This window comes from Lolium perenne, chromosome 1 (assembly GCF_019359855.2).
Source record: "Lolium perenne isolate Kyuss_39 chromosome 1, Kyuss_2.0, whole genome shotgun sequence".
Lineage (NCBI taxonomy): Eukaryota > Viridiplantae > Streptophyta > Magnoliopsida > Poales > Poaceae > Lolium > Lolium perenne.
In genome coordinates this window covers 38,580,460-38,592,005 of record NC_067244.2, presented here as the reverse complement: position 1 = coordinate 38,592,005, position 11,546 = coordinate 38,580,460, and positions in this window count along the sequence as shown.

Sequence of the window (11,546 nt, the reverse complement as noted above, 5' to 3'; positions counted from 1 at the left end):
GTGGGGTCCACAATAGATCAAATGGTCTGGCCCAACAAAAAAGTGGGTCGGGCCAAAAACATGGGTGGGTCCCACTTTCCTGTTAAAGGGCCGGCCCATTTAGTATGTGGGGTCCACCATATAGCAAGTGGGCAGGCCCAGCAAGATAGTGGGCCAGGCCAAAAACAGGGGTGGGTCCCACTTTCCTGTTAAAGGGCCGGCCCATTTAGTATGTGGGGTCCACCACATAGCCAGTGGGCCGGCCCAGCAAGATAGTAGGCCGGGCCAAAAACACAGGTGGGTCCCACTTTCCTGTTAAAGGGCCGGCCCATTTAATATGTGGGGTCCACCACATAGCCAGTGGGCTGGCCCAACAAGAAAGTGGGCCGGGCCAAAAACATAGGTGGGTCCCACTTGCCTGTTAAAGGGTCGGCCCATTTTGTATGTGGGGTTCGCCATATAGCAAGTGGGCCAGCCCAACAAGATAGTGGGCCGACCCAATAAGCAGGTGGGTCCACTATCGTGTTAACGGGGCGGCCCAATAAGTAAGTGATCTGGCCCAAAATGAAAGTGGGTCCCATACTATTGTAAATAGGCCGGCCCAATCTGTTGTAGGGCCCTGGTTGTTTGACTAGTCAAATTGCATTAAATTTCATGAGCCTACAATCTGATATCAATGATACACACAATTACATACACAAATAAAATAACAGGAAAATTACAAGGCAATTAATGTGCCCAAATAAAAAAATTACATAGAATCATTGAAGACTTCTATTAGCATCATCAATAACACGTTGACATTTGGCAATCGCCTTGATTGAATCTTGTGTACTCTTGGTCAACATATCGCCTACGAGATCTTAAAGCGACAATACCATGTCTTTTATAAAGTACAGCCTTGAGATATTTACTGTTTGATGAAAAGAATGGTCTAGGTTGACGGCTATGAGAGGATGCATCAGAAGAAAGATCAGAACTTTTTGTGGGCCTCTCTTCTGATGAAGATTGCTTCATCACAACTGCATTCTGATAATAATGCAAAAAGAGTTAAACGATGAACTATGCAAACACGTATTAAGCATTGTCGATATGAGATAGTCACAAGTACTAAGCACAGACTTACATTATATTGTTGCATAGGCTCACCCCGGAACCTTTTTTGCGCTCTATCTTCTACTAAGGACTTCTTCATTACAACTGCATTCTAGTAATATTACAAACATAGTTACAACAGTGAACTATTCAAACATTTATTATGCAATGTAGATATAAGATGATAACAAGTTGCATAAATAAGATAATGTATGGAACTTGTACTAAGCAGACTTACATCATAATGTTGCACAGGGTCGCTTTGGCGAGTATCTTCTAATGATGACTGCTTCACTAAAACTGCATTCTGGTAATATTGCAAACCTAGTTACAACAATTAACTATTCAAAAATGTATTACGCAATGTAGAGATCAGATAACAGCATGTAGCAGAAATAAGCACAAGATAAGATAAGATGCATGTACTAAGCACATACTGGCTCGCTGCAGGTCCTTCTCTTGCGTGCACTAGTCGTGGTCGACATGCCTGTCATTTTAGGTTCAGCCATCAAGTGAAATGCTAATCCTCCTGCTCCATTGTCCTTAATCTGTGTTTAGATATCACATTTAAGACCAAGTCAGCTGGTTTCAAATAACAAAAAACTTGAGCTGCCAAATGAATAAGCCAATATTTACCAGATATCAGATTAAAACAAACTAGATGTTTCTTTGCATGAGATACGAATTTCAGACATTCAGATTTAGAGTAGGGTAATGCCAAGGTTTTCCACATAAAGTAAACTGGCATTAAGAATGACCAAATGTCAGGTTCAAATCACATCCGCAGTTGCTCCAAGACAAGCATATCAAATAGGCAGAAACATAGTAAAGCATGGATGGCATTGCTATGGCAGGGTTCCAAGTGTTAATCTCTTGCATAAGGAACAATGCATATAGGTTATAGATAATAACGGAAGTAAACTGCCAGAGTTACCAACCAAGAACTCAGATTCCAACCTTCCCTAGCGCCCCCGCTGTTAATGTTGGATCTTCTAATAAGTGGTTCGCATGATCAATCCCTAGGAAAAATAACATTGACAAGTTAGTGAACGATAATACAAAGACAAGACATGCACGCAGCAATAACTATACAAGTTGTGCGACAGGAGCATTCATGGAAAAAAATAGCTATAAGCTGAAGACGAGGTATAAGAGCAAGCAGATTGGAAATGCACATAGCATGATTATAAAAGCAGTGTGAGAATAGCTGGCACGGGAAAACAGCTAGCGGCTAGCGGTGAGATAATGACGTGGTATAAGAACAACCAGATTGGAAATGCCATAGCATGACTATAAAAGGAATAGCATGCAGTACAAAAACAGTTGGCAGCAAATGTATGGGTATAAGGCTATAAATATGTGGATGCACACAGGTGTCAGTAGAATGAACAGGATGGTAGCGACCGGATAATGCTTTTGTACTGTACAATATTTAAATGAACTTCATGTGAAGTAACACATCAAGAAAGTTAATGGCATATGAGATCTGCAAATAACTACACAAAACATGGCTAAAGAAACACTGCGATCTAACGGGCCAGCGTACTAACCAAGCTGCGGCGGGGTGGACGGGGGCGGCAACTTGCATTCCAGTGGCGGCGAACGCGGGAGACGATGAGTCGACCCTGTTTCAGTAGAAGTACGCGTTAGTGAAGCAGATCTAGTTGGCTGGCAAGGGATTCGGTGAAGTTGATACAGCCGCTGCACCGAGGTAGTCGGTGGAATAGATCGGCTTCTGTGGAGAGGGGGCCGCGGTGAAGTAGACTCGGTTCCGTTGGAGAGGATCCGGTGCATCGACAGGAAAGGCATTGATTGCTACGCTATGGATGAGGTCGGCGGTGAAGCAGATCCGTCGGTGGCGAGGTCGGCGGTGAAGCAGATCCGTCGGTGGCGAGGTCGGCGGTGAAGCAGATCCTTCGGTGGCGAGGGCGGCGGGGGAGCGGATCAGGTGGGTGGACAGCCAACACGATCAAGGCTACGCTATGGAGGAGTATGCCGGCGGCGAAGCAGATCTAGTACTGTAGAGAGTCAGAGCTTTGGCGTGTGAGAGTATTTTTGAGCTAATGGGGCGAATGGTTGGTGGGTGGGTGTGGGCCTGTGGGGAGGGTTCGGGATCTAGGTAAGATATTTCATTGTTACCGAAAGAGCCCTCCATGGTCGGTGGGTTGTAGCTTCCGGACCAGGGTTAAAAGGGTAAAACTGGTCACGGGATTTTCGAATGGATGCGGCGGGATGATTTGGCGCGCGGCCGAAATTTTTAGTTTCAAGCTACGAGCAGAACGACAAAAATAATGTTCTTCCCCAGGGAGCTCTCATTTCTTCCTCTTCTCTTTCTCTCTCGAGTTTCTCCCACTCCCCCGGCTCCTCTCCCCCTTCTCTCCGGCGGCCCTCGCCGGCCGGAGACGAGGCCGACTTCTCTCTGTATATCGCACACCCTCTGAACTAAATTAATTGATTCAACTATCCTTAGACGTGTATGTATCTAGAGTAAAAACATGTGTGGATACACCCATATTTAGATAAGTAAAGTTGAGTCAGCTAATTTGGATCCGAGGGAGTTAGTGTTGTTGTAAGCTTAGATCCAGTGTTTCCCATGAGCAGAATGGCGCAATGGAGTCGGGGATCTCCTCATCGGCTTGAGATCTGGACTATGGTGAATCTGGCGGATCAGATTTGGCGGATCTTGCCGGCCAAACCCCGATCTGGTGCCATCAAGGTGATGGCGCTAACGGTGAGGCTTGCTTTGGTCAGTGCTTCAGATCTGGCCAATGGGGAAGTCAACCTGCTAACGTTCACAAGCTCGGGGCATACGACGGCGTCATCCGTCTTGCCCGTGAACATCTTGGCCTTTCAGCGGCCCTTCTCAGAGCCAATATGCCGTTGCTGAGGCCCTTCTTCTCCTTCGTCCTGGCGACTACCGGCGACACCGTCCCAAGTGGTGCGTCCCCGGCGACGGAGTTGCTGGAAAGGATGCGGAGTAGAGATCTGATGTGCGGTCCAGAAGGACTCGATTGATTTTCTTCTATATGTTTTGGGGTCCTTTTTGTAAAGTTGCAGGTTGATACGCGTACAGCACGCGGCCGTTGGGAACCCCAAGAGGAAGGTGTGATGCGCACAGCGGCAAGTTTTCCCTCAGTAAGAAACCAAGGTTTATCGAACCAGTAGGCGCCAAGAAGCACGTTGAAGGTTGATGGCGGCGAAGTGTAGTGCGGCGCAACACCAGGGATTCCGGCACCAACGTGGAACCTACACAACACAACCAAAGTACTTTGTCCCAACGTAACAATGAGGTTGTGATGGCGTGTAACTCACACGTTCGTTGGGAACCCCAAGAGGAAGGTATGATGCGCACAGCAGCAAGTTTTCCCTCAGAAAGAAACCAAGGTTTATCGAACCAGGAGGAGCCAAGAAGCACGTTGAAGGTTGATGGCGGCGGAATGTAGTGCGGCGCAACACCAGGGATTCCGGTGCCAACGTGGAACCTGCACAACACAACCAAAGTACTTTGCCCCAACGAAACAGTGAGGTTGTCAATCTCACCGGCTTGCTGTAACAAAGGATTAACCGTATTGTGTGGAAGATGATTGTTTGCAGAAAACAGTAGAACAAGTATTGCAGTAGATTGTATTTCAGTAAAGAGAATTGGACCGGGGTCCACAGTTCACTAGAGGTGTCTCTCCCATAAAACAAGCAGCATGTTGGGTGAACAAATTACAGTTGGGCAATTGACAAATAAAGAGGGCATGACCATGCACATACATATCATGATGAGTATAGTGAGATTTAATTGGGCATTACGACAAAGTACATAGACCGCCATCCAACTGCATCTATGCCTAAAAAGTCCACCTTCAGGTTATCATCCGAACCCCCTCCAGTATTAAGTTGCAAAGCAACAGACAATTGCATTAAGTATGGTGCGTAATGTAATCAACAACTACATCCTTAGACATAGCATCAATGTTTTATCCCTAGTGGCAACAGCACAACACAACCTTAGAACTTTTTGTCACTGTCCCAGGTGTCAATGCAGGCATGAACCCACTATCGAGCATAAATACTCCCTCTTGGAGTTACAAGCATCTACTTGGCCAGAGCATCTACTAGTAACGGAGAGCATGCAAGATCATAAACAACACATAGATATAACTTTGATAATCAACATAACAAGTATTCTCTATTCATCGGATCCCAACAAACGCAACATATAGAATTACAGATAGATGATCTTGATCATGTTAGGCAGCTCACAAGATCCGACAATGATAGCACAATGGGGAGAAGACAACCATCTAGCTACTGCTATGGACCCATAGTCCAGGGGTAGACTACTCACACATCACACCGGAGGTGACCATGGCGGCGTAGAGTCCTCCGGGAGATGATTCCCCTCTCCGGCAGGGTGCCGGAGGCGATCTCCTGGATCCCCCGAGATGGGATCGGCGGCGGCGGCGTCTCTGGAAGGTTTTCCGTATCGTGGCTCTCGGTACTGGGGTTTTCGCAACGGAGGCTTTAAGTAGGCGGAAGGGCAGGTCAAGAGGCGGCACGAGGGCCCCACACCACAGGGCCGCGCGGCCAAGGGGGGGCCGCGCCGCCCTAGGGTGTGGCCCCCTCGTGGCCCCTCTTCGTCTCCTCTTCGGACTTCTGTAAGCTTCGTGGCAAAATAGGACCCTGGGCGTTGATTTCGTCCAATTCCGAGAATATTTCGTTACTAGGATTTCTGAAACCAAAAACAGCAGACAAAGAATCGGTACTTCGGCATCTTGTTAATAGGTTAGTTCCAGAAAATGCACGAATATGACATAAAGTGTGCATAAAACATGTAGATAACATCAATAATGTGGCATGGAACATAAGAAATTATCGATACGTTGGAGACGTATCAGGTTGTCAATCTCACCGGCTTGCTGTAACAAAGGATTAGATGTATAGTGTGGATGATGATTGTTTGCAGAAAACAGTAGAACAAGTATTGCAGTAGATTGTATTCGATGTTAAGAATGGACCGGGGTCCACAGTTCACTAGAGGCGTCTCTCCGATAAGAATAAGCATGTTGGGCGAACAAATTACAGTTGGGCAATTGACAAATAAAGAGGGCATGACCATGCACATACATGATATGATGAGTATTGTGAGATTTAATTGGGCATTACGACAAAGTACATAGACCGCTATCCAGCATGCATCTATGCCTAAAAAGTCCACCTTCAGGTTATCATCCGAACCCCTTCCAGTATTTAGTTGCAAACAACAGACAATTGCATTAAGTATGGTGCGTAATGTAATCAACAACTACATCCTTAGACATAGCATCGATGTTTTATCCCTAGTGGCAACAGCACATCCACAACCTTAGAACTTTCTGTCCTTTGTCCTGCATTTAATGGAGGCATGAACCCACTATCGAGCATAAATACTCCCTCTTGGAGTTAAGAGCAAAAACTTGGCCAGAGCCTGTACTAATAACGGAGAGCATGCAAGATCATAAACAACACATAGATAATAGATTGATAATCAACATAGCATAGTATTCTCTATCCATCGGATCCCAACAAACACAACATGTAGCATTACAGATAGATAATCTTGATCATGTTAGGCAGCTCACAAGACCCGACAATGAAGCACAATTAGGAGAAGATGACCATCTAGCTACTGCTATGGACCCATAGTCCAGGGGTGAACTACTCACTCATCACTTCGGAGGCGACCATGGCGGTGAAGAGTCCTCCGGGAGATGATTCCCCTCTCCGGCAGGGTGCCGGAGGCGATCTCCTGAATCCCCCGAGATGGGATTGGCGGCGGCGGCGTCTCTGGAAGGTTTTCCGTATCGTGGCTCTCGGTACTGGGGGTTTCGCGACGAAGACCTTAAGTAGGCGGAAGGGCAGGTCAGGAGGCGTCACGGGGGCCTGACATGCTAGGGCCGCGCGGCCCCCCCTGGGCCGCGCCGCCCTAGTGTGGCGGCGCCCCGTGGCCCCACTTTGTCTCTCCCTCGGACTTCTGGAAGCTTCGTGTGAAAATAGGCCCCTGGGCATTTCGTCCAATTCCGAGAATATTTCCTTACTAGGATTTCTGAAACCAAAAACAGTAGAAAACAGCAACTGGCTCTTCGGCATCTCGTTAATAGGTTAGTGCCAGAAAATGCATAAATATGACATAAATTATGCATAAAACATGTAGATATCATCAATAATGTGGCATGGAACATAAGAAATTATCGATACGTTGGAGACGTATCAGCATCCCCAAGCTTAGTTCCTGCTCGTCCCGAGCAGGTAAACGATAACAAAGATAATTTCTGGAGTGACATGCCATCATAACCTTGATCATACTATTGTAAAGCACATGTAATGAATGCAGCGATCCAAGACAATGGTAAATGATATGAGTAAACAAATGAATCATATAGCAAAGACTTTTCATGAATAGTACTTTCAAGACAAGCATCAATAAGTCTTGCATAAAAGTTAACTCATAAAGCAATAATTCAAAGTAAAGGTATTGAAACAACACAAAGGAAGATTAAGTTTCAGCGGTTGCTTTCAACTTGTAACATGTATATCTCATGGATATTGTCAATGTAAAGTAATATGACAAGTGCAATATGCAAGTATGTAGGAATCAATGCACAGTTCACACAAGTGTTTGCTTCTTGAGATGGAGAGAAATTGGTGAACTGACTCAACATAAAAGTAGAAGAAAGGCCCTTCGCAGAGGGAAGCATCGATTGCTATATTTGTGCTAGAGCTTTGGTTTTGAAAACAAGAAACAATTTTGTCAACGGTAGTAATAAAGCATATGTATCATGTAAATTATATCCTACAAGTTGCAAGCCTCATGCATAGTATACTAATAGTGCCCGCACCTTGTCCTAATTAGCTCGGATTACCTGGATTATCACCGCAATGCATATGTTTTAACCAAGTGTCACAAAGGGGTACCTCTATGCCGCCTGTACAAAGGTCTAAGGAGAAAGCTCGCATTGGATTTCTCGCTTTTGATTATTCTCAACTTAGACATCCATACCGGGACAACATAGACAACAGATAATGGACTCCTCTTTAATGCTTAAGCATTCAACAACAATTAATTTTCTCATATGAGATTGAGGATATTTGTCCAAAACTGAAACTTCCACCATGGATCATGGCTTTAGTTAGCGGCCCAATGTTCTTCTCAAACAGTATGCATGCTCAAACCATTCAACTCATGGTAAATCGTCCTTACTTCAGACAAGACGAACATGCATGGCAACTCACATGATAATCAACAAAGAGTAGTTGATGGCGTCCCCAGGAACATGGTTATCGCTCAACAAGCAACTTAATAAGAGATAAAGTGCATAAGTACATATTCAATACCACAATAGTTTTTAGGCTATTTGTCCCATGAGCTATATATTGTAAAGATGAAGAATGGAAATTTTAAAGGTAGCACTCAAGCAATTTACTTTGGAATGGCGGAGAAATACCATGTAGTAGGTAGGTATGGTGGACACAAGTGGCATAGTGGTTGGCTCAAGGATTTTGGATGCATGAGAAGTATTCCCTCTCGATACAAGGCTTAGGCTAGCAAGGTTATTTGAAACAAACACAAGTATGAAGCGGTGCAGCAAAACTCACATAAAAGACATATTGTAAACATTATGAGACTCTACACCGTCTTCCTTGTTGTTCAAACTCTTAACTAGAAATTATCTAGACCTTAGAGAGACCAATTATGCAAACCAAATTTTAGCAAGCTCTATGTATTTCTTCATTAATAGGTGCAAAGTATATGATGCAAGAGCTTAAACATGAGCACAACAATTGCCAAGTATCACATTATCCAAGACATTTTACCAATTACTACATGTAGCATTTCCCGTTTCCAACCATATAACAATTTAACGAAGAAGATTCAACCTTCGCCATGAACACTATGAGTAAAGCCTAAGGACATATTTGTTCATATGCAACAGCGGAGCGTGTCTCTCTCCCACACAATGAATGCTAGGATCCATTTTATTCAAACAAAACAAAAACAAAAACAAACAGACGCTCCAAGCAAAGGACATAAGATGTGATGGAATAAAAATATAGTTTCACTAGAGGAACCTGATAATGTTGTCGATGAAGAAGGGGATGCCTTGGGCATCCCCAAGCTTAGACACTTGAGTATTCTTGAAATATGCAGGGGTGAACCACCGGGGCATCCCCAAGCTTAGAGCTTTCAATCTCCTTGATCATATTGTATCATCTCCCTCTCTTGATCCTTGAAAACTTCCTCCACACCAAACTTAAAACAACTCACTAGAGGGTTAGTGCACAATCAAATTTCACATGTTCAGAGGTGACATAATCATTCTTAACACTTCTGGACATTGCACAAAGCTACTGAAAGTTAATGGAATCGAAAAATCCATCAAGCATAGCAAAACAGGCAATGCGAAATAAAAGGCAGAATCTGTCAAAACAGAACAGTCCGTAAAGACGAATTTCTAAGAGGCACCAGACTTGCTCAAATGAAAATGCTCAAATTTAATGAAAGTTGCATACATATCTGAGGATCACTCACGTAAATTGGCATAATTTTCTGAGTTTCCTACAGATAATTAGGCCCAGATTCGTGACAGCAAGAAATCTGTTTCTGCGCAGTAATCCAAATCTAGTATGAACCTTACTATCAACGACTTTACTTGGCACAACAATGCAACAAAACTAAGATAAGAAGAGTTTGCTACAGTAGTAACAACTTCCGAGACTCAAATATAAAATAAAAGTGCAGTAGTAAAATCATGGGTTGTCTCCCATAAGCGTTTTTCTTTAACGCCTTTCAGCTAGGCGCAGAAAGTGTGTATCAAGTATTATCAAGAGATGATGCATCTACAGCGGGGTTTGGAGTTTTCTCAACTATGCATTGTATCTTATCTATGTAAGTTTCAGAGGCTCCCTTTTCATTACCCTTAGGCTTGCTACTCTCATCAAACAAATTTTCAGGAACAATCCAATCAAAATTCTTTTCTAGTGCCTCGCACATTCCCAAGAGCTTGCAAGGTATTGATGTTTTAATATCCCCTCATAATTAACTTTATTAGTGTACTTTTGTCTATCTTTTTCCATCTTTTCAAGGGTGCTAGCAAAGTTTGTATAAGAGCCAAGTATATTATATTTAGTAAAGACTTTTCTAGCTTCTCTCGCTACATCACCAAATTCTTTAAGAAGGGTTTCTAAGACAAAATCTTTCTTTTCTCCTTCTTCCATATCACCTAGTGTAAGGAACATATGCTGCATTACGGGGTTGAGGTTAACAAATCTAGCTTCTAACATGTGTACTAAAGAAGCAGCAGCAATTTCATAAGTAGGAGCAAGTTCTACCAAGTGTCTATCTTGAAAATCTTCAACCGTACTAATATGAGTGAAAAAAATCTTCTATATTATCCTTCCCAAGGATAGATCCTCTGCCTACCGGTACATCTTTAAGAATAAACTTAGGAGGAAACATGATGAAATAAGGAAAGCAAATGCAAGTAACTAATTTTTTTGTGTTTTTGATATGGAGAATGCAAACAAGACAGTAAATAAAGTAAAACTAGAAACTAATTTTTTTGTGTTTTGATATAATGCAGCAAACAAAGTAGTAAATAAAAGTAAAGCAAGACAAAAACAAAGTAAAGAGATTGGAGGTGGAGACTCCCTTGCAGCGTGTCTTGATCTCCCCGGCAACGGCGCCAGAAAACAGTCTTGATACGCGTACAGCACGCGACCGTTGGGAACCCCAAGAGGAAGGTGTGATGCGCACAGCGGCAAGTTTTCCCTTAGTAAGAAACCAAGGTTTATCGAACCAGTAGGAGCCAAGAAGCATGTTGAAGGTTGATGGTGGCGAAGTGTAGTGCGGCGCAACACCAGGGATTCCGGCGCCAACGTGGAACCTGCACAACACAACCAAAGTACTTTGTCCCAACGTAACTGTGAGGTTGTCAATCTCACCGGCTTGCTGTAACAAAGGATTAGATGTATAGTGTGGATGATGATTGTTTGGAGAAAACAGTAGAACAAGTATTGCAGTAGATTGTATTTGATGTTAAGAATGGACCGGGATCCACAGTTCACTAGAGGCGTCTCTCCGATAAGAATAAGCATGTTGGGTGAACAAATTACAGTTGGGAAATTGATAAATAAAGAGGGCATTACCATGCACATACATGATATGATGAGTATTGTGAGATTTAATTGGGCATTACGACAAAGTACATAGACCGCTATCCAGCATGCATCTATGCCTAAAAAGTCCACCTTCAGGTTATCATCCGAACCCCTTCCAGTATTAAGTTGCAAACAACAGACAATTGCATTAAGTATGGTGCGTAATGTAATCAACAACTACATCCTTAGACATAGCATCGATGTTTTATCCCTAGTGGCAACAGCACATCCACAACCTTAGAACTTTCTGTCACTGTCCCAGATTTAATGGAGGCATGAACCCACTA